The sequence below is a fragment of the Nerophis ophidion genome, linkage group LG14, assembly GCF_033978795.1.
Source record: "Nerophis ophidion isolate RoL-2023_Sa linkage group LG14, RoL_Noph_v1.0, whole genome shotgun sequence".
In the NCBI taxonomy this organism is placed as follows: Eukaryota; Metazoa; Chordata; class Actinopteri; order Syngnathiformes; family Syngnathidae; genus Nerophis; species Nerophis ophidion.
This window is the reverse complement of record NC_084624.1, coordinates 18,606,079-18,632,040: the sequence shown is the minus strand read 5'-3', so window position 1 is coordinate 18,632,040 and position 25,962 is coordinate 18,606,079.

The following is a 25,962-nucleotide window of genomic DNA, read 5'->3' as shown; positions in this document are numbered from 1 at the left end:
ATATGACTATAATAGTCTTAGAATCCTGAGATAATGCGAAAAAAGCAATAAAAATGTATTCAAACATAACTTCTAAACAACACATGCAAAATGGCTAATAATGCCTAGAGATATGTATTTTGGTTAGTTTTACTAGAAAAATGATCTTTTGTAAGGTTTGCAAAGACAAAGATTAAGTTTTTTTATTCAATATAACAGTGTAACTGTCATACTAAATATGAAAGGTTTATAATCATAACTCCAAAACCAAATATGAAATCTGTCTTAAAAAGCCTTTAATATTGATTTTATGTAAGTTTTAGCAGAATAAGGTATTTTGGAAAGAATCACAAATACAAATTTTAGATTTTACTGGTCTCATATTGGTCACACTCAAAATGACAGTTTTTGAAACATAACTCCAAAGATACACATGCAAAATGTCTAATAATGCCTGAAGAAATGCATCTTCGAGAGTTTTCCTGAAAAAAAAAACATTTGGTAAGGTTTGCAAAACAAAATTTGATTTGTTACTCAATTTGATAGTAATGTACTTAGAATCCGGAGATAATGCGAAAAAAGCAATAAAAATGTATTCAAACATAATTCATAATCCAAACGTGCAAAATGTCTAAAAATGCCTGTGATATTGAATACATGTGAGTTTTACTAGATACAGTTGTTTTTCAATGGTTTGCAAATACAAAAATGAGGTTTTACTCAATATGACTGTATACTGTAACACTCAATATGACAGTTATTTAAACATAACTCCTACACCACACATGAAAAATGGCTAATAATGCCTGAAATAATGCATCTTTGGGAGTTTTACTCGAAACATATGCTTTTTTAAATCTTGCAAATGCAAAAAGTTGTTTTTTTACTCAATATGACTATAATAGTCTTAGAATCCTGAGATAATGCGAAAAAAGCAATAAAAATGTATTCAAACATAACTTCTAAACAACAAATGCAAAATGGCTAATAATGCCTAGAGATATGTATTATGGTTAGTTGTACTAGAAAAATTATCTTTTGTAAGGTTTGCAAAGACACAAGTTAGTTTTTTTATTCAATATAACAGTGTAACTGTCATACTAAATATGAAAGGTTTATAATCATAACTCCAAAACCAAATATGAAATCTGTCTTAAAAAAAACTCTAATATTGAATTTATGTGAGTTTTAGCAGAATAAGGTATTTTGGAAAGAATCACAAATACAAATATTAGATTTTACTGGCCTCATATTGGTCACACTCAAAATGACAGTTTTTGAAACATAACTCCAAAAATACACATGCAAAATGTCTAATAATACCTGAAGAAATGCATCTTCGAGAGTTTTCCTGAAAAAAAAAACATTTGGTAAGGTTTGCAAAAACATAATTTGATTTGTTACTCAATTTGACAGTAATGTACTTAAAATCCTGAGATAATGCGAAAAAAGCAATAAAAATGTATTCAAACATAACTTCTAAACAACACATGAAAAATGGCTAATAATGCCTGAAATAATGCATCTTTGGGAGTATTACTCGAAACATATGCTTTTTTAAATCTTGCAAATGCAAAAAGTTGTTTTTTACTCAATATGACTATAATAGTCTTAGAATCCTGAGATAATGCGAAAAAAGCAATACAAATGTATTCAAACATAACTTCTAAACAACACATGCAAAATGGCTAATAATGCCTAGAGATATGTATTTTGGTTAGTTGTACTAGAAAAATGATCTTTTGTAAGGTTTGCAAAGACAAAAGTTAATTTTTTTATTCAATATAACAGTGTAACTGTCATACTAAATATAAAAGGTTTATAATCATAACTCCAAAACCAAATATGAAATCTGTCTTGAAAAGCCTTTAGTATTGAATTTATGTAAGTTTTAGCAGAATAAGGTATTTTGGAAAGAATCACAAATACAAATATTAGATTTTACTGGCCTCATATTGGTCACACTCAAACTGACAGTTTTTGAAACATAACTCCAAAAATACACATGCAAAATGTCTAATAATGCCTGAAGAAATGCATCTTCGAGAGTTTTCCTGAAAAAAAAAACATTAGGTAAGGTTTGCAAAAACATAATTTGATTTGTTACTCAATTTGACAGTAATGTACTTAAAATCCTGAGATAATGCGAAAAAAGCAATAAAAATGTATTCAAACATAACTTCTAAACAACAAATGCAAAATGGCTAATAATGCCTAGAGATATGTATTTTGGTTAGTTGTACTAGAAAAATGATCTTTTGTAAGGTTTGCAAAGACACAAGTTAGTTTTTTTATTCAATTTAACAGTGTAACTGTCATCCTAAATATGAAAGGTTTATAATCATAACTCCAAAACCAAATATGACATTTGTCTTGAAAAGCCTTTAATATTGAATTTATGTAAGTTTTAGCAGAATCAGGTATTTTGGAAAGAATCACAAATACAAATATTAGATTTTACTGGCCTCATATTGGTCACACTCAAAATGACAGTTTTTGAAACAAAACTCCAAAAATACACATGCAAAATGTCTAATAATGCCTGAAGAAATGCATCTTCGAGAGTTTTCCAGAAAAAAAAAATTTGGTAAGGTTTGCAAAAACAAAATTTGATTTGTTACTCAATTTGACAGTACTATACTTAGAATCCTGAGATAATACGAAAAAAGCAATGAAAATGTATTCAAACATAATTCCTAATCCAAACGTGCAAAATGTCTAAAAATGCCTGTGATATTGAATACATGTGAGTTTTACTAGATACAGTTGTTTTTCAATGGTTTGCAAATACAAAAATGAGGTTTTACTCAATATGACTGTATACTGTAACACTCAATATGACAGTTATTTAAACATAACTCCTACACCACACATGAAAAATGGCTAATAATGCCTGAAATAACGCATCTTTGGGAGTTTTACTCGAAACAAATACTTTTTTAAATCTTGCAAATGCAAAAAGTAGTTTTTTACTCAATATGACTATAATAGTCTTAGAATCCTGAGATAATGCGAAAAAAGCAATAAAAATGTATTCAAACATAACTTCTAAACAACACATGCAAAATGGCTAATAATGCCTAGAGATATGTATTTTGGTTAGTTGTACTAGAAAAAGGATCTTTTGTAAGGTTTGCAAAGACACAAGTTAGTTTTTTTTTTAATATAACAATGTAACTGTCATACTAAATATGAAAGGTTCATAATCATAACTCCAAAACCAAATATGACATTTGTCTTAAAAAGCCTTTAATATTGAATTTATGTAAGTTTTAGCAGAATCAGGTATTTTGGAAAGAATCACAAATACAAATATTAGATTTTACTGGCCTCATATTGGTCACACTCAAAATGACACATTTTGAAACATAACTCCAAAAATACACATGCAAAATGTCTAATAATGCTTGAAGAAATATATCTTCGAGAGTTTTCCTGAAAAAAAAAACATCTGGTAAGGTTTGCAAAAACAGAATTTGATTTGTTACTCAATTTGACAGTAATGTACTTAGAATCCTGAGATAATGCGAAAAAAGCAATACAAATGTATTCAAACATAATTCCTAATCCAAACGTGCAAAACGTCTAAAAATGCCTGTGGTATTGAATACATGTGAGTTTTACTAGATCCAGTTGTTTTTCAATGGTTTGCAAATACAAAAATGAGGTTTTACTCAATATGACTGTATACTGTAACACTCAATATGACTGTTATTTAAACATAAGTCCTACACCACACATGAAAAATGGCTAATAATGCCTGAAATAATGCATCTTTGGGAGTTTTACTCGAAACAAAGGCTTTTTTAAATTTTGCAAATGCAAAAAGTAGTTTTTTACTCAATATGACTATAATAGTCTTAGAATCCTGAGATAATGCGAAAAAAGCAATAAAAATGTATTCAAACATAACTTCTAAACAACACATGCAAAATGGCTAATAATGCCTAGAGATATGTATTTTGGTTAGTTTTACTAGAAAAATGATCTTTTGTAAGGTTTGCAAAGACAAAAGTTAAGTTTTTTTATTCAATATAACAGTGTAACTGTCATACTAAATATGAAAGGTTTATAATCATAACTCCAAAACCAAATATGACATTTGTCTTAAAAAGCCTTTAATATTGAATTTATGTGAGTTTTAGCAGAATAAGGTATTTTGGAAAGAATCACAAATACAAATATTAGATTTTACTGGCCTCATATCGGTCACACTCAAAATGACAGTTTTTCAAACAAAACTCCAAAAATACACATGCAAAATGTCTAATAATGCCTGAAGAAATGCATCTTCGAGAGTTTTCCAGAAAAAAAAAATTTGGTAAGGTTTGCAAAAACAAAATTTGATTTGTTACTCAATTTGACAGTACTATACTTAGAATCCTGAGATAATACGAAAAAAGCAATAAAAATGTATTCAAACATAATTCCTAATCCAAACGTGCCAAATGTCTAAAAATGCCTGTGATATTGAATACATGTGAGTTTTACTAGATACAGTTGTTTTTCAATGGTTTGCAAATACAAAAATGAGGTTTTACTCAATATGACTGTATACTGTAACACTCAATATGACAGTTATTTAAACATAACTCCTACACCACACATGAAAAATGGCTAATAATGCCTGAAATAATGCATCTTTGGGAGTTTTACTCGAAACAAATACTTTTTAAAATCTTGCAGATGCAAAAAGTAGTTTTTTACTCAATATGACTATAATAGTCTTAGAATTCTGAGATAATGCGAAAAAAGCAATAAAAATGTATTCAAACATAACTTCTAAACAACACATGCAAAATGGCTAATAATGCCTAGAGATATGTATTTTGGTTAGTTGTACTAGAAAAATGATCTTTTGTAAGGTTTGCAAAGACACAAGTTAGTTTTTTTTTCAATATAACAATGTAACTGTCATACTAAATATGAAAGGTTTATAATCATAACTCCAAAACCAAATATGACATTTGTCTTAAAAAGCCTTTAATATTGAATTTATGTAAGTTTTAGCAGAATAAGGTATTTTGGAAAGAATCACAAATACAAATATTAGATTTTACTGGCCTCATATTGGTCACACTCAAAATGACAGTTTTTGAAACATAACTCCAAAAATACACATGCAAAATGTCTAATAATGCTTGAAGAAATATATCTTCGAGAGTTTTCCTGAAAAAAAAAACATCTGGTAAAGTTTGCAAAAACAGAATTTGATTTGTTACTCAATTTGACAGTAATGTACTTAGAATCCTGAGATAATGCGAAAAAAGCAATACAAATGTATTCAAACATAATTCCTAATCCAAACGTGCAAAACGTCTAAAAATGCCTGTGGTATTGAATACATGTGAGTTTTACTAGATACAGTTGTTTTTCAATGGTTTGCAAATACAAAAATGAGGTTTTACTCAATATGACTGTATACTGTAACACTCAATATGACTGTTATTTAAACATAAGTCCTACACCACACATGAAAAATGGCTAATAATGCCTGAAATAATGCATCTTTGGGAGTTTTACTCGAAACAAAGGCTTTTTTAAATTTTGCAAATGCAAAAAGTAGTTTTTTACTCAATATGACTATAATAGTCTTAGAATCCTGAGATAATGCGAAAAAAGCAATAAAAATGTATTCAAACATAACTTCTAAACAACACATGCAAAATGGCTAATAATGCCTAGAGATATGTATTTTGGTTAGTTTTACTAGAAAAATGATCTTTTGTAAGGTTTGCAAAGACAAAGATTAAGTTTTTTCATTCAATATAACAGTGTAACTGTCATACTAAATATGAAAGGTTTATAATCATAACTCCAAAACCAAATATGAAATCTGTCTTAAAAAGCCTTTAATATTGATTTTATGTAAGTTTTAGCAGAATAAGGTATTTTGGAAAGAATCACAAATACAAATATTAGATTTTACTGGTCTCATATTGGTCACACTCAAAATGACAGTTTTTGAAACATAACTCCAAAGATACACATGCAAAATGTCTAATAATGCCTGAAGAAATGCATCTTCGAGAGTTTTCCTGAAAAAAAAAACATTTGGTAAGGTTTGCAAAACAAAATTTGATTTGTTACTCAATTTGACAGTAATGTACTTAGAATCCGGAGATAATGCGAAAAAAGCAATAAAAATGTATTCAAACATAATTCATAATCCAAACGTGCAAAATGTCTAAAAATGCCTGTGATATTGAATACATGTGAGTTTTACTAGATACAGTTGTTTTTCAATGGTTTGCAAATACAAAAATGAGGTTTTACTCAATATGACTGTATACTGTAACACTCAATATGACAGTTATTTAAACATAACTCCTACACCACACATGAAAAATGGCTAATAATGCCTGAAATAATGCATCTTTGGGAGTTTTACTCGAAACATATGCTTTTTTAAATCTTGCAAATGCAAAAAGTTGTTTTTTTACTCAATATGACTATAATAGTCTTAGAATCCTGAGATAATGCGAAAAAAGCAATAAAAATGTATTCAAACATAACTTCTAAACAACAAATGCAAAATGGCTAATAATGCCTAGAGATATGTATTATGGTTAGTTGTACTAGAAAAATTATCTTTTGTAAGGTTTGCAAAGACACAAGTTAGTTTTTTTATTCAATATAACAGTGTAACTGTCATACTAAATATGAAAGGTTTATAATCATAACTCCAAAACCAAATATGAAATCTGTCTTAAAAAAAACTCTAATATTGAATTTATGTGAGTTTTAGCAGAATAAGGTATTTTGGAAAGAATCACAAATACAAATATTAGATTTTACTGGCCTCATATTGGTCACACTCAAAATGACAGTTTTTGAAACATAACTCCAAAAATACACATGCAAAATGTCTAATAATACCTGAAGAAATGCATCTTCGAGAGTTTTCCTGAAAAAAAAACATTTGGTAAGGTTTGCAAAAACATAATTTGATTTGTTACTCAATTTGACAGTAATGTACTTAAAATCCTGAGATAATGCGAAAAAAGCAATAAAAATGTATTCAAACATAACTTCTAAACAACACATGAAAAATGGCTAATAATGCCTGAAATAATGCATCTTTGGGAGTATTACTCGAAACATATGCTTTTTTAAATCTTGCAAATGCAAAAAGTTGTTTTTTACTCAATATGACTATAATAGTCTTAGAATCCTGAGATAATGCGAAAAAAGCAATACAAATGTATTCAAACATAACTTCTAAACAACACATGCAAAATGGCTAATAATGCCTAGAGATATGTATTTTGGTTAGTTGTACTAGAAAAATGATCTTTTGTAAGGTTTGCAAAGACAAAAGTTAATTTTTTTATTCAATATAACAGTGTAACTGTCATACTAAATATAAAAGGTTTATAATCATAACTCCAAAACCAAATATGAAATCTGTCTTGAAAAGCCTTTAGTATTGAATTTATGTAAGTTTTAGCAGAATAAGGTATTTTGGAAAGAATCACAAATACAAATATTAGATTTTACTGGCCTCATATTGGTCACACTCAAAATGACAGTTTTTGAAACAAAACTCCAAAAATACACATGCAAAATGTCTAATAATGCCTGAAGAAATGCATCTTTGAGAGTTTTCCAGAAAAAAAATAATTTGGTAAGGTTTGCAAAAACAAAATTTGATTTGTTACTCAATTTGACAGTACTATACTTAGAATCCTGAGATAATGCGAAAAAAGCAATAAAAATGTATTCAAACATAATTTCTAATCCAAACGTGCAAAATGTCTAAAAATGCCTGTGATATTGAATACATGTGAGTTTTACTAGATACAGTTGTTTTTCAATGGTTTGCAAATACAAAAATGAGGTTTTACTCAATATGACTGTATACTGTGACACTCAATATGACAGTTATTTAAACATAACTCCTACACCACACATGAAAAATGGCTAATAATACCTGAAATAATGCATCTTTGGGAGTTTTACTCTAAACATATGCTTTTTTAAATCTTGCAAATGCAAAAAGTTGTTTTTTACTCAATATGACTATAATAGTCTTAGAATCCTGAGATAATGCGAAAAAAGCAATAAAAATGTATTCAAACATAACTTCTAAACAACAAATGCAAAATGGCTAATAATGCCTAGAGATATGTATTTTGGTTAGTTGTACTAGAAAAATGATCTTTTGTAAGGTTTGCAAAGACACAAGTTAGTTTTTTTATTCAATATAACAGTGTAACTGTCATACTAAATATGAAAGGTTTATAATCATAACTCCAAAACCAAATATGACATTTGTCTTAAAAAGCCTTTAATATTGAATTTATGTGAGTTTTAGCAGAATCAGGTATTTTGGAAAGAATCACAAATACAAATATTAGATTTTACTGGCCTCATATTGGTCACACTCAAAATGACAGTTTTTGAAACATAACTCCAAAAATACACATGCAAAATGTCTAATAATGCCTGAAGAAATGTATATTCGAGAGTTTTCCAGAAAAAAAAAATTTGGTAAGGTTTGCAAAAACAAAATTTGATTTGTTACTCAATTTGACAGTACTATACTTAGAATCCTGAGATAATACGAAAAAAGCAATAAAAATGTATTCAAACATAATTCCTAATCCAAACGTGCAAAATGTCTAAAAATGCCTGTGATATTGAATACATGTGAGTTTTACTAGATACAGTTGTTTTTCAATGGTTTGCAAATACAAAAATGAGGTTTTACTCAATATGACTGTATACTGTAACACTCAATATGACAGTTATTTAAACATAACTCCTACACCACACATGAAAAATGGCTAATAATGCCTGAAATAATGCATCTTTGGGAGTTTTACTCGAAAAAAATACTTTTTTAAATCTTGCAAATGCAAAAAGTAGTTTTTTACTCAATATGACTATATTAGTCTTAGAATCCTGAGATAATGCGAAAAAAGCAATAAAAATGTATTCAAACATAACTTATAAACAACACATGCAAAATGGCTAATAATGCCTAGAGATATGTATTTTGGTTAGTTGTACTAGAAAAATGATCTTTTGTAAGGTTTGCAAAGACACAAGTTAGTTTTTTTATTCAATATAACAGTGTAACTGTCATACTAAATATAAAAGGTTTATAATCATAACTCCAAAACCAAATATGAAATCTGTCTTAAAAAGCCTTTAATATTGAATTTATGTAAGTTTTAGCAGAATAAGGTATTTTGGAAAGAATCACAAATACAAATATTAGATTTTACTGGCCTCATATTGGTCACACTCAAAATGACAGTTTTTGAAACATAACTCCAAAGATACACATGCAAAATGTCTAATAATGCCTGAAGAAATGCATCTTCGAGAGTTTTCCTGAAAAAAAAAACATTAGGTAAGGTTTGCAAAAACATAATTTGATTTGTTACTCAATTTGACAGTAATGTACTTAAAATCCTGAGATAATGCGAAAAAAGCAATAAAAATGTATTCAAACATAACTTCTAAACAACACATGCAAAATGGCTAATAATGCCTAGAGATATGTATTTTGGTTAGTTGTACTAGAAAAATGATCTTTTGTAAGGTTTGCAAAGACACAAGTTAGTTTTTTTATTCAATATAACAGTGTAACTGTCATACTAAATATGAAATGTTTATAATCATAACTCCAAAACCAAATATGACATTTGTCTTAAAAAGCCTTTAATATTGAATTTATGTAAGTTTTAGCAGAATCAGGTATTTTGGAAATAATCACAAATACAAATATTAGATTTTACTGGCCTCATATTGGTCACACTCAAAATGACAGTTTTTGAAACATAACTCCAAAAATACACATGCAAAATGTCTAATAATGCCTGAAGAAATATATCTTCGAGAGTTTTCCTGAAAAAAAAAACATCTGGTAAGGTTTGCAAAAACAAAATTTGATTTGTTACTCAATTTGACAGTAATGTACTTAGAATCCTGAGATAATGCGAAAAAAGCAATACAAATGTATTCAAACATAATTCCTAATCCAAACGTGCAAAACGTCTAAAAATGCCTGTGGTATTGAATACATGTGAGTTTTACTAGATACAGTTGTTTTTCAATGGTTTGCAAATACAAAAATGAGGTTTTACTCAATATGACTGTATACTATAACACTCAATATGACTGTTATTTAAACATAACTCCTACACCACACATGAAAAATGGCTAATAATGCCTGAAATAATGCATCTTTGGGAGATTTACTCGAAACAAATACTTTTTTAAATCTTGCAAATGCAAAAAGTAGTTTTTTACTCAATATGACTATAATAGTCTTAGAATCCTGAGATGATGCGAAAAAAGCAATAAAAATGTATTCAAACATAACTTCTAAACAACAAATGCAAAATGGCTAATAATGCCTAGAGATATGTATTATGGTTAGTTGTACTAGAAAAATTATCTTTTGTAAGGTTTGCAAAGACACAAGTTAGTTTTTTTATTCAATATAACAATGTAACTGTTATACTAAATATGAAAGGTTTATAATCATAACTCCAAAACCAAATATGACATTTGTCTTAAAAAGCCTTTAATATTGAATTTATGTAAGTTTTAGCAGAATCAGGTATTTTGGAAAGAATCACAAATACAAATATTAGATTTTACTGGCCTCATATTGGTCACACTCAAAATGACAGTTTTTGAAACATAACTCCAAAAATACACATGCAAAATGTCTAATAATGCCTGAAGAAATGCATCTTCGAGAGTTTTCCTGAAAAAAAAAACATTTGGTAAGGTTTGCAAAAACAAAATTTGATTTTTACTCAATTTGACAGTAATGTACTTAGAATCCTGAGATAATGCGAAAAAAGCAATACAAATGTATTCAATCATAATTCCTAATCCAAACGTGCAAAACGTCTAAAAATGCCTGTGGTATTGAATACATGTGAGTTTTACTAGATACAGTTGTTTTTCAATGGTTTGCAAATACAAAAATGAGGTTTTACTCAATATGACTGTATACTGTAACACTCAATATGACTGTTATTTAAACATAACTCCTACACCACACATGAAAAATGGCTAATAATGCCTGAAATAATGCATCTTTGGGAGTTTTACTCGAAACAAATACTTTTTTAAATCTTACAAATGCAAAAAGTAGTTTTTTACTCAATATGACTATAATAGTCTTAGAATCCTGAGATAATGCGAAAAAAGCAATAAAAATGTATTCAAACATAACTTCTAAACAACAAATGCAAAATGGCTAATAATGCCTAGAGATATGTATTATGGTTAGTTGTACTAGAACAATTATCTTTTGTAAGGTTTGCAAAGACACAAGTTAGTTTTTTTATTCAATATAACAATGTAACTGTCATACTAAATATGAAAGGTTTATAATCATAACTCCAAAACCAAATATGACATTTGTCTTAAAAAGCCTTTAATATTGAATTTATGTAAGTTTTAGCAGAATCAGGTATTTTGGAAAGAATCACAAATACAAATATTAGATTTTACTGGCCTCATATTGGTCACACTCAAAATGACAGTTTTTGAAACATAACTCCAAAAATACACATGCAAAATGTCTAATAATGCTTGAAGAAATATATCTTCGAGAGTTTTCCTGAAAAAAAAAACATCTGGTAAGGTTTGCAAAAACAGAATTTGATTTGTTACTCAATTTGACAGTAATGTACTTAGAATCCTGAGATAATGCGAAAAAAGCAATACAAATGTATTCAATCATAATTCCTAATCCAAACGTGCAAAACGTCTAAAAATGCCTGTGGTATTGAATACATGTGAGTTTTACTAGATACAGTTGTTTTTCAATGGTTTGCAAATACAAAAATGAGGTTTTACTCAATATGACTGTATACTGTAACACTCAATATGACTGTTATTTAAACATAACTCCTACACCACACATGAAAAATGGCTAATAATGCCTGAAATAATGCATCTTTGGGAGTTTTACTCGAAACAAAGGCTTTTTTAAATATTGCAAATGCAAAAAGTAGTTTTTTACTCAATATGACTATAATAGTCTTAGAATCCTGAGATAATGCGAAAAAAGCAATAAAAATGTATTCAAACATAACTTCTAAACAACACATGCAAAATGGCTAATAATGCCTAGAGATATGTATTTTCGTTAGTTTTACTAGAAAAATGATCTTTTGTAAGGTTTGCAAAGACAAAAGTTAAGTTTTTTTATTCAATATAACAGTGTAACTGTCATACTAAATATGAAAGGTTTATAATCATAACTCCAAAACCAAATATGAAATCTGTCTTAAAAAGCCTTTAATATTGAATTTATGTGAGTTTTAGCAGAATAAGGTATTTTGGAAAGAATCACAAATACAAATATTAGATTTTACTGGTCTCATATTGGTCACACTCAAAATGACAGTTTTTGAAACATAACTCCAAAGATACACATGCAAAATGTCTAATAATGCCTGAAGAAATGCATCTTCGAGAGTTTTCTTGAAAAAAAAACATTTGGTAAGGTTTGCAAAAACAAAATTTGATTTGTTACTCAATTTGACAGTAATGTACTTAGAATCCGGAGATAATGCGAAAAAAGCAATAAAAATGTATTCAAACATAATTCATAATCCAAACGTGCAAAATATCTAAAAATGCCTGTGATATTGAATACATGTGAGTTTTATTAGATACAGTTGTTTTTCAATGGTTTGCAAATACAAAAATGAGGTTTTACTCAATATGACTGTATACTGTAACACTCAATATGACAGTTATTTAAACATAACTCCTACACCACACATGAAAAATGGCTAATAATGCCTGAAATAACGCATCTTTGGGAGTTTTACTCGAAACAAATACTTTTTTAAATCTTGCAAATGCAAAAAGTAGTTTTTTACTCAATATGACTATAATAGTCTTAGAATTCTGAGATAATGCGAAAAAAGCAATAAAAATGTATTCAAACATAACTTCTAAACAACACATGCAAAATGGCTAATAATGCCTAGAGATATGTATTTTGGTTAGTTGTACTAGAAAAAGGATCTTTTGTAAGGTTTGCAAAGACACAAGTTAGTTTTTTTTTTAATATAACAATGTAACTGTCATACTAAATATGAAAGGTTCATAATCATAACTCCAAAACCAAATATGACATTTGTCTTAAAAAGCCTTTAATATTGAATTTATGTAAGTTTTAGCAGAATCAGGTATTTTGGAAAGAATCACAAATACAAATATTAGATTTTACTGGCCTCATATTGGTCACACTCAAAATGACACATTTTGAAACATAACTCCAAAAATACACATGCAAAATGTCTAATAATGCTTGAAGAAATATATCTTCGAGAGTTTTCCTGAAAAAAAAAACATCTGGTAAGGTTTGCAAAAACAGAATTTGATTTGTTACTCAATTTGACAGTAATGTACTTAGAATCCTGAGATAATGCGAAAAAAGCAATACAAATGTATTCAAACATAATTCCTAATCCAAACGTGCAAAACGTCTAAAAATGCCTGTGGTATTGAATACATGTGAGTTTTACTAGATCCAGTTGTTTTTCAATGGTTTGCAAATACAAAAATGAGGTTTTACTCAATATGACTGTATACTGTAACACTCAATATGACTGTTATTTAAACATAAGTCCTACACCACACATGAAAAATGGCTAATAATGCCTGAAATAATGCATCTTTGGGAGTTTTACTCGAAACAAAGGCTTTTTTAAATTTTGCAAATGCAAAAAGTAGTTTTTTACTCAATATGACTATAATAGTCTTAGAATCCTGAGATAATGCGAAAAAAGCAATAAAAATGTATTCAAACATAACTTCTAAACAACACATGCAAAATGGCTAATAATGCCTAGAGATATGTATTTTGGTTAGTTTTACTAGAAAAATTATCTTTTGTAAGGTTTGCAAAGACAAAAGTTAAGTTTTTTTATTCAATATAACAGTGTAACTGTCATACTAAATATGAAAGGTTTATAATCATAACTCCAAAACCAAATATGACATTTGTCTTAAAAAGCCTTTAATATTGAATTTATGTGAGTTTTAGCAGAATAAGGTATTTTGGAAAGAATCACAAATACAAATATTAGATTTTACTGGCCTCATATCGGTCACACTCAAAATGACAGTTTTTCAAACAAAACTCCAAAAATACACATGCAAAATGTCTAATAATGCCTGAAGAAATGCATCTTCGAGAGTTTTCCAGAAAAAAAAAATTTGGTAAGGTTTGCAAAAACAAAATTTGATTTGTTACTCAATTTGACAGTACTATACTTAGAATCCTGAGATAATACGAAAAAAGCAATAAAAATGTATTCAAACATAATTCCTAATCCAAACGTGCCAAATGTCTAAAAATGCCTGTGATATTGAATACATGTGAGTTTTACTAGATACAGTTGTTTTTCAATGGTTTGCAAATACAAAAATGAGGTTTTACTCAATATGACTGTATACTGTAACACTCAATATGACAGTTATTTAAACATAACTCCTACACCACACATGAAAAATGGCTAATAATGCCTGAAATAATGCATCTTTGGGAGTTTTACTCGAAACAAATACTTTTTAAAATCTTGCAGATGCAAAAAGTAGTTTTTTACTCAATATGACTATAATAGTCTTAGAATTCTGAGATAATGCGAAAAAAGCAATAAAAATGTATTCAAACATAACTTCTAAACAACACATGCAAAATGGCTAATAATGCCTAGAGATATGTATTTTGGTTAGTTGTACTAGAAAAATGATCTTTTGTAAGGTTTGCAAAGACACAAGTTAGTTTTTTTTTCAATATAACAATGTAACTGTCATACTAAATATGAAAGGTTTATAATCATAACTCCAAAACCAAATATGACATTTGTCTTAAAAAGCCTTTAATATTGAATTTATGTAAGTTTTAGCAGAATAAGGTATTTTGGAAAGAATCACAAATACAAATATTAGATTTTACTGGCCTCATATTGGTCACACTCAAAATGACAGTTTTTGAAACATAACTCCAAAAATACACATGCAAAATGTCTAATAATGCTTGAAGAAATATATCTTCGAGAGTTTTCCTGAAAAAAAAAACATCTGGTAAGGTTTGCAAAAACAGAATTTGATTTGTTACTCAATTTGACAGTAATGTACTTAGAATCCTGAGATAATGCGAAAAAAGCAATACAAATGTATTCAAACATAATTCCTAATCCAAACGTGCAAAACGTCTAAAAATGCCTGTGGTATTGAATACATGTGAGTTTTACTAGATACAGTTGTTTTTCAATGGTTTGCAAATACAAAAATGAGGTTTTACTCAATATGACTGTATACTGTAACACTCAATATGACTGTTATTTAAACATAAGTCCTACACCACACATGAAAAATGGCTAATAATGCCTGAAATAATGCATCTTTGGGAGTTTTACTCGAAACAAAGGCTTTTTTAAATTTTGCAAATGCAAAAAGTAGTTTTTTACTCAATATGACTATAATAGTCTTAGAATCCTGAGATAATGCGAAAAAAGCAATAAAAATGTATTCAAACATAACTTCTAAACAACACATGCAAAATGGCTAATAATGCCTAGAGATATGTATTTTGGTTAGTTTTACTAGAAAAATGATCTTTTGTAAGGTTTGCAAAGACAAAGATTAAGTTTTTTTATTCAATATAACAGTGTAACTGTCATACTAAATATGAAAGGTTTATAATCATAACTCCAAAACCAAATATGAAATCTGTCTTAAAAAGCCTTTAATATTGATTTTATGTAAGTTTTAGCAGAATAAGGTATTTTGGAAAGAATCACAAATACAAATATTAGATTTTACTGGCCTCATATTGGTCACACTCAAAATGACAGTTTTTGAAACAAAACTCCAAAAATACACATGCAAAATGTCTAATAATGCCTGAAGAAATGCATCTTTGAGAGTTTTCCAGAAAAAAAATAATTTGGTAAGGTTTGCAAAAACAAAATTTGATTTGTTACTCAATTTGACAGTACTATACTTAGAATCCTGAGATAATGCGAAAAAAGCAATAAAAATGTATTCAAACATAATTTCTAATCCAAACGTGCAAAATGTCTAAAAATGCCTGTGATATTGAATACATGTGAGTTTTACTAGATACAGTTGTTTTTCAATGGTTTGCAAATACAAAAATGAGGTTTTACTCAATATGACTGTATACTGTGACACTCAATATGACAGTTATTTAAACATAACTCCTACACCACACATGAAAAATGGCTAATAATACCTGAAATAATGCATCTTTGGGAGTTTTACTCTAAACATATGCTTTTTTAAATCTTGCAAATGCAAAAAGTTGTTTTTTACTCAATATGACTATAATAGTCTTAGAATCCTGAGATAATGCGAAAAAAGCAATAAAAATGTATTCAAACATAACTTCTAAACAACAAATGCAAAATGGCTAATAATGCCTAGAGATATGTATTTTGGTTAGTTGTACTAGAAAAATGATCTTTTGTAAGGTTTGCAAAGACACAAGTTAGTTTTTTTATTCAATATAACAGTGTAACTGTCATACTAAATATGAAAGGTTTATAATCATAACTCCAAAACCAAATATGACATTTGTCTTAAAAAGCCTTTAATATTGAATTTATGTGAGTTTTAGCAGAATCAGGTATTTTGGAAAGAATCACAAATACAAATATTAGATTTTACTGGCCTCATATTGGTCACACTCAAAATGACAGTTTTTGAAACATAACTCCAAAAATACACATGCAAAATGTCTAATAATGCCTGAAGAAATGTATATTCGAGAGTTTTCCAGAAAAAAAAAATTTGGTAAGGTTTGCAAAAACAAAATTTGATTTGTTACTCAATTTGACAGTACTATACTTAGAATCCTGAGATAATACGAAAAAAGCAATAAAAATGTATTCAAACATAATTCCTAATCCAAACGTGCAAAATGTCTAAAAATGCCTGTGATATTGAATACATGTGAGTTTTACTAGATACAGTTGTTTTTCAATGGTTTGCAAATACAAAAATGAGGTTTTACTCAATATGACTGTATACTGTAACACTCAATATGACAGTTATTTAAACATAACTCCTACACCACACATGAAAAATGGCTAATAATGCCTGAAATAATGCATCTTTGGGAGTTTTACTCGAAAAAAATACTTTTTTAAATCTTGCAAATGCAAAAAGTAGTTTTTTACTCAATATGACTATATTAGTCTTAGAATCCTGAGATAATGCGAAAAAAGCAATAAAAATGTATTCAAACATAACTTATAAACAACACATGCAAAATGGCTAATAATGCCTAGAGATATGTATTTTGGTTAGTTGTACTAGAAAAATGATCTTTTGTAAGGTTTGCAAAGACACAAGTTAGTTTTTTTATTCAATATAACAGTGTAACTGTCATACTAAATATAAAAGGTTTATAATCATAACTCCAAAACCAAATATGAAATCTGTCTTAAAAAGCCTTTAATATTGAATTTATGTAAGTTTTAGCAGAATAAGGTATTTTGGAAAGAATCACAAATACAAATATTAGATTTTACTGGCCTCATATTGGTCACACTCAAAATGACAGTTTTTGAAACATAACTCCAAAGATACACATGCAAAATGTCTAATAATGCCTGAAGAAATGCATCTTCGAGAGTTTTCCTGAAAAAAAAAACATTAGGTAAGGTTTGCAAAAACATAATTTGATTTGTTACTCAATTTGACAGTAATGTACTTAAAATCCTGAGATAATGCGAAAAAAGCAATAAAAATGTATTCAAACATAACTTCTAAACAACACATGCAAAATGGCTAATAATGCCTAGAGATATGTATTTTGGTTAGTTGTACTAGAAAAATGATCTTTTGTAAGGTTTGCAAAGACACAAGTTAGTTTTTTTATTCAATATAACAGTGTAACTGTCATACTAAATATGAAATGTTTATAATCATAACTCCAAAACCAAATATGACATTTGTCTTAAAAAGCCTTTAATATTGAATTTATGTAAGTTTTAGCAGAATCAGGTATTTTGGAAATAATCACAAATACAAATATTAGATTTTACTGGCCTCATATTGGTCACACTCAAAATGACAGTTTTTGAAACATAACTCCAAAAATACACATGCAAAATGTCTAATAATGCCTGAAGAAATATATCTTCGAGAGTTTTCCTGAAAAAAAAAACATCTGGTAAGGTTTGCAAAAACAAAATTTGATTTGTTACTCAATTTGACAGTAATGTACTTAGAATCCTGAGATAATGCGAAAAAAGCAATACAAATGTATTCAAACATAATTCCTAATCCAAACGTGCAAAACGTCTAAAAATGCCTGTGGTATTGAATACATGTGAGTTTTACTAGATACAGTTGTTTTTCAATGGTTTGCAAATACAAAAATGAGGTTTTACTCAATATGACTGTATACTATAACACTCAATATGACTGTTATTTAAACATAACTCCTACACCACACATGAAAAATGGCTAATAATGCCTGAAATAATGCATCTTTGGGAGATTTACTCGAAACAAATACTTTTTTAAATCTTGCAAATGCAAAAAGTAGTTTTTTACTCAATATGACTATAATAGTCTTAGAATCCTGAGATGATGCGAAAAAAGCAATAAAAATGTATTCAAACATAACTTCTAAACAACAAATGCAAAATGGCTAATAATGCCTAGAGATATGTATTATGGTTAGTTGTACTAGAAAAATTATCTTTTGTAAGGTTTGCAAAGACACAAGTTAGTTTTTTTATTCAATATAACAATGTAACTGTTATACTAAATATGAAAGGTTTATAATCATAACTCCAAAACCAAATATGACATTTGTCTTAAAAAGCCTTTAATATTGAATTTATGTAAGTTTTAGCAGAATCAGGTATTTTGGAAAGAATCACAAATACAAATATTAGATTTTACTGGCCTCATATTGGTCACACTCAAAATGACAGTTTTTGAAACATAACTCCAAAAATACACATGCAAAATGTCTAATAATGCCTGAAGAAATGCATCTTCGAGAGTTTTCCTGAAAAAAAAAACATTTGGTAAGGTTTGCAAAAACTAAATTTGATTTTTACTCAATTTGACAGTAATGTACTTAGAATCCTGAGATAATGCGAAAAAAGCAATACAAATGTATTCAATCATAATTCCTAATCCAAACGTGCAAAACGTCTAAAAATGCCTGTGGTATTGAATACATGTGAGTTTTACTAGATACAGTTGTTTTTCAATGGTTTGCAAATACAAAAATGAGGTTTTACTCAATATGACTGTATACTGTAACACTCAATATGACTGTTATTTAAACATAACTCCTACACCACACATGAAAAATGGCTAATAATGCCTGAAATAATGCATCTTTGGGAGTTTTAATCGAAACAAATACTTTTTTAAATCTTACAAATGCAAAAAGTAGTTTTTTACTCAATATGACTATAATAGTCTTAGAATCCTGAGATAATGCGAAAAAAGCAATAAAAATGTATTCAAACATAACTTCTAAACAACAAATGCAAAATGGCTAATAATGCCTAGAGATATGTATTATGGTTAGTTGTACTAGAACAATTATCTTTTGTAAGGTTTGCAAAGACACAAGTTAGTTTTTTTATTCAATATAACAATGTAACTGTCATACTAAATATGAAAGGTTTATAATCATAACTCCAAAACCAAATATGACATTTGTCTTAAAAAGCCTTTAATATTGAATTTATGTAAGTTTTAGCAGAATCAGGTATTTTGGAAAGAATCACAAATACAAATATTAGATTTTACTGGCCTCATATTGGTCACACTCAAAATGACAGTTTTTGAAACATAACTCCAAAAATACACATGCAAAATGTCTAATAATGCTTGAAGAAATATATCTTCGAGAGTTTTCCTGAAAAAAAAAACATCTGGTAAGGTTTGCAAAAACAGAATTTGATTTGTTACTCAATTTGACAGTAATGTACTTAGAATCCTGAGATAATGCGAAAAAAGCAATACAAATGTATTCAAACATAATTCCTAATCCAAACGTGCAAAACGTCTAAAAATGCCTGTGGTATTGAATACATGTGAGTTTTACTAGATACAGTTGTTTTTCAATGGTTTGCAAATACAAAAATGAGGTTTTACTCAATATGACTGTATACTGTAACACTCAATATGACTGTTATTTAAACATAACTCCTACACCACAGATGAAAAATGGCTAATAATGCCTGAAATAATGCATCTTTGGGAGTTTTACTCGAAACAAAGGCTTTTTTAAATCTTGCAAATGCAAAAAGTAGTTTTTTACTCAATCTGACTATAATAGTCTTAGAATCCTGAGATAATGCGAAAAAAGCAATAAAAATGTATTCAAACATAACTTCTAAACAACACATGCAAAATGGCTAATAATGCCTAGAGATATGTATTTTCGTTAGTTTTACTAGAAAAATGATCTTTTGTAAGGTTTGCAAAGACAAAAGTTAAGTTTTTTTATTCAATATAACAGTGTAACTGTCATACTAAATATGAAAGGTTTATAATCATAACTCCAAAACCAAATATGAAATCTGTCTTAAAAAGCCTTTAATATTGAATTTATGTAAGTTTTAGCAGAATAAGGTATTTTGGAAAGAATCACAAATACAAATATTAGATTTTACTGGTCTCATATTGGTCACACTCAAAATGACAGTTTTTGAAACATAACTCCAAAGATACACATGCAAAATGTCTAATAATGCCTGAAGAAATGCATCTTCGAGAGTTTTCCTGAAAAAAAAAACATCTGGTAAGGTTTGCAAAAACAAAATTTGATTTGTTACTCAATTTGACAGTAATGTACTTAGAATCCGGAGATAATGCGAAAAAAGCAATACAAATGTATTCAATCATAATTCTTAATCCAAACGTGCAAAACGTCTAAAAATGCCTGTGGTATTGAATACATGTGAGTTTTACTAGATACAGTTGTTTTTCAATGGTTTGCAAATACAAAAATGAGGTTTTACTCAATATGACTGTATACTGTAACACTCAATATGACTGTTATTTAAACATAACTCCTACACCACACATGAAAAATGGCTAATAATGCCTGAAATAATGCATCTTTGGGAGTTTTACTCGAAACAAAGGCTTTTTTAAATATTGCAAATGCAAAAAGTAGTTTTTTACTCAATATGACTATAATAGTCTTAGAATCCTGAGATAATGCGAAAAAAGCAATAAAAATGTATTCAAACATAACTTCTAAACAACACATGCAAAATGGCTAATAATGCCTAGAGATATGTATTTTCGTTAGTTTTACTAGAAAAATGATCTTTTGTAAGGTTTGCAAAGACAAAAGTTAAGTTTTTTTATTCAATATAACAGTGTAACTGTCATACTAAATATGAAAGGTTTATAATCATAACTCCAAAACCAAATATGAAATCTGTCTTAAAAAGCCTTTAATATTGAATTTATGTAAGTTTTAGCAGAATAAGGTATTTTGGAAAGAATCACAAATACAAATATTAGATTTTACTGGTCTCATATTGGTCACACTCAAAATGACAGTTTTTGAAACATAACTCCAAAGATACACATGCAAAATGTCTAATAATGCCTGAAGAAATGCATCTTCGAGAGTTTTCCTGAAAAAAAAAAACATTTGGTAAGGTTTGCAAAAACAAAATTTGATTTGTTACTCAATTTGACAGTAATGTACTTAGAATCCGGAGATAATGCGAAAAAAGCAATAAAAATTTATTCAATAATAATTCATAATCCAAACGTGCAAAATGTCTAAAAATGCCTGTGATATTGAATACATGTGAGTTTTACTAGATACAGTTGTTTTTCAATGGTTTGCAAATACAAAAATGAGGTTTTACTCAATATGACTGTATACTGTAACACTCAATATGACAGTTATTGAAACATAACTCCAAAAATACACATGCAAAATGTCTAATAATGCCTGAAAAAATGCATCTTCGAGAGTTTTCCAGAAAAAAAATAATTTGGTAAGGTTTGCAAAAACAAAATCTGATTTGTTACTCAATTTGACAGTACTATACTTAGAATCCTGAGATAATGCGAAAAAAGCAATAAAAATGTATTCAAACATAACTTCTAAACAACACATGAAAAATGGCTAATAATGCCTGAAATGTTGCATCTTTGGGAGTATTACTCAAAACATATGCTTTTTAAAATCTTGCAAATGCAAAAAGTAGTTTTTTACTCAATATGACTATAATAGTCTTAGAATCCTGAGATAATGCGAAAAAAGCAATAAAAATGTATTCAAACATAACTTCTAAACAACACATGCAAAATGGCTAATAATGCCTAGAGATATGTATTTTGGTTAGTTGTACTAGAAAAATTATCTTTTGTAAGGTTTGCAAAGACAAAAGTTAGTTTTTTTATTCAATATAACAGTGTAACTGTCATACTAAATATAAAAGGTTTATAATCATAACTCCAAAACCAAATATGAAATCTGTCTTGAAAAGCCTTTAATATTGAATTTATGTAAGTTTTAGCAGAATAAGGTATTTTGGAAAGAATCACAAATACAAATATTAGATTTTACTGGCCTCATATTGGTCACACTCAAAATGACAGTTTTTGAAACATAACTCCAAAAATACACATGCAAAATGGCTAATAATGCCTAGAGATATGTATTTTTGTTACTTGTACTAGAAAAATGATCTTTTGTAAGGTTTGCAAAGACAAAAGTTAGTTTTTTCGTTCAATATAACAGTGTAACTGTCATACTAAATATGAAAGGTTTATAATCATAACTCCAAAACCAAAAATGAAATTTGTCTTGAAAAGCCTTTAATATTGAATTTATGTAAGTTTTAGCAGAATAAGGTATTTTGGAAAGAATCACAAATACAAATATTAGATTTTACTGGTCTCATATTGGTCACACTCAAAATGACAGTTTTTGAAACATAACTCCAAAAATACACATGCAAAATGTCTAATAATGCCTGAAGAAATGCATCTTTGAGAGTTTTCCAGAAAAAAAACATTTGGTAAGGTTTGCAAAAACAAAATTTGATTTGTTACTCAATTTGACAGTAATGTACTTAGAATCCTGAGATAATGCGAGAAAAGCAATAAAAATGTATTCAAACATAATTCCTAATCCAAACGTGCCAAATGTCTAAAAATGCCTGTGATATTGAATACATGTGAGTTTTACTAGATACAGTTGTTTTTCAATGGTTTGCAAATTCAAAAATTAGGTTTTACTCAATATGACTGTATACTGTAACACTCAATATGACAGTTATTTAAACATAACTCCTACACCACACATGAAAAATGGCTAATAATGCCTGAAATAATGCATCTTTGGGAGTTTTACTCGAAACATATGCTTTTTTAAATCTTGCAAATGCAAAAAGTAGTTTTTTACTCAATATGACTATAATAGTCTTAGAATCCTGAGATAATGCGAAAAAAGCAATAAAAATGTATTCAAACATAACTTCTAAAAAACACATGCAAAATGGCTAATAATGCCTCGAGATATGTATTTTTGTTAGTTGTACTAGAAAAATGATCTTTTGTAAGGTTTGCAAAGACACAAGTTAGTTTTTTATTCAATATAACAGTGTAACTGTCATACTAAATATGAAAGGTTTATAATCATAACTCCAAAACCAAATATGAAATCTGTCTTTAAAAGCCTTTAATATTGAATTTATGTAAGTTTTAGCAGAATAAGGTATTTTGGAATGAATCACAAATACAAATATTAGATTGTACTGGTCTCATATTGGTCACACTCAAAATGACAGTTTTTGAAACATAACTCCAAAGATACACATGCAAAATGTCTAATAATGCCTGAAGAAATGCATCTTCGAGAGTTTTCCTGAAAAAAAAAACATTTGGTAAGGTTTGCAAAAACAAAATTTGATTTGTTACTCAATTTGACAGTAATGTACTTAGAATCCGGAGATAATGCGAAAAAAGCAATAAAAATGTATTCAATAATAATTCATAATCCAAACGTGCAAAATGTCTAAAAATGCCTGTGATATTGAATACATGTGAGTTTTACTAGATACAGTTGTTTTTCAATGGTTTGCAAATACAAAAATGAGGTTTTACTCAATATGACTGTATACTGTAACACTCAATATGACAGTTATTTAAACATAACTCCTACACCACACATGAAAAATGGCTAATAATGCCTGAAATAATGCACCTTTGGGAGTTTTACTCGAAACATATGCTCTTTTAAATCTTGCAAATGCAAAAAGTTGTTTTTTTACTCAATATGACTATAATAGTCTTAGAATCCTGGATAATGCGAAAAAAGCAATAAAAATGTATTCAAACATAACTTCTAAACAACAAATGCAAAATGGCTAATAATGCCTAGAGATATGTATTATGGTTAGTTGTACTAGAAAAATGATCTTTTGTAAGGTTTGCAAAGACACAAGTTAGTTTTTTTATTCAATATAACAGTGTAACTGTCATACTAAATATGAAAGGTTTATAATCATAACTCCAAAACCAAATATGACATTTGTCTTAAAAAGCCTTTAATATTGAATTTATGTGAGTTTTAGCAGAATAAGGTATTTTGGAAAGAATCACAAATACAAATATTAGATTTTACTGGCCTCATATTGGTCACACTCAAAATGACAGTTTTTGAAACATAACTCCAAAAATACACATGCAAAATGTCTAATAATGCCTGAAGAAATGCATCTTCGAGAGTTTTCCAGAAAAAAAATAATTTGGTAAGGTTTGCAAAAACAAAATTTGATTTGGTACTCAATTTGACAGTACTATACTTAGAATCCTGAGATAATGCGAAAAAAGCAATAAAAATGTATTCAAACATAATTACTAATCCAAACGTGCAAAATGTCTAAAAATGTCTGTGATATTGAATACATGTGACTTTACTAGATACAGTTGTTTTTCAATGGTTTGCAAATACAAAAATGAGGTTTTACTCAATATGACTGTATACTGTAACACTCAATATGACAGTTATTTAAACATAACTCCTACACCACACATGAAAAATGGCTAATAATGCCTGAAATAATGCATCTTTGGGAGTTTTACTCGAAACAAATGCTTTTTTAAATCTTGCAAATGCAAAAGGTAGTTTTTTACTCAATATGACTATAATAGTCTTAGAATCCTGAGATAATGCGAAAAAAGCAATAAAAATGTATTCAAACATAACTTCTAAACAACACATGCAAAATGGCTAATAATGCCTAGAGATATGTATTTTGGTTAGTTGTACTAGAAAAATGATCTTTTGTAAGGTTTGCAAAGACAAAAGTTAGTTTTTTTATTCAATATAACAGTGTAACTGTCATACTAAATATGAAAGGTTTATAATCATAACTCCAAAACCAAATATGAAATTTGTCTTAAAAAGCCTTTAATATTGAATTTATGTGAGTTTTAGCAGAATAAGGTATTTTGGAAAGAATCACAAATACAAATATTAGATTTTACTGGCCTCATATTGGTCACACTCAAAATGACAGTTTTTGAAACATAACTCCAAAAATACACATGCAAAATGTCTAATAATGCCTGAAGAAATGCATCTTCGAGAGTTTTCCAGAAAAAAAATAATTTGGTAAGGTTTGCAAAAACAAAATCTGATTTGTTACTCAATTTGACAGTGATGTACTTAGAATCCGGAGATAATGCGAAAAAAGCAATAAAAATGTATTCAAACATAATTCATAATCCAAACGTGCAAAATGTCTAAAAATGCCTGTGATATTGAATACATGTGAGTTTTACTAGATACAGTTGTTTTTCAATGGTTTGCAAATACAAAAATGAGGTTTTACTCAATATGACTGTATACTGTAACACTCAATATGACAGTTATTTAAACATAAGTCCTACACCACACATGAAAAATGGCTAATAATGCCTGAAATAATGCATCTTTGGGAG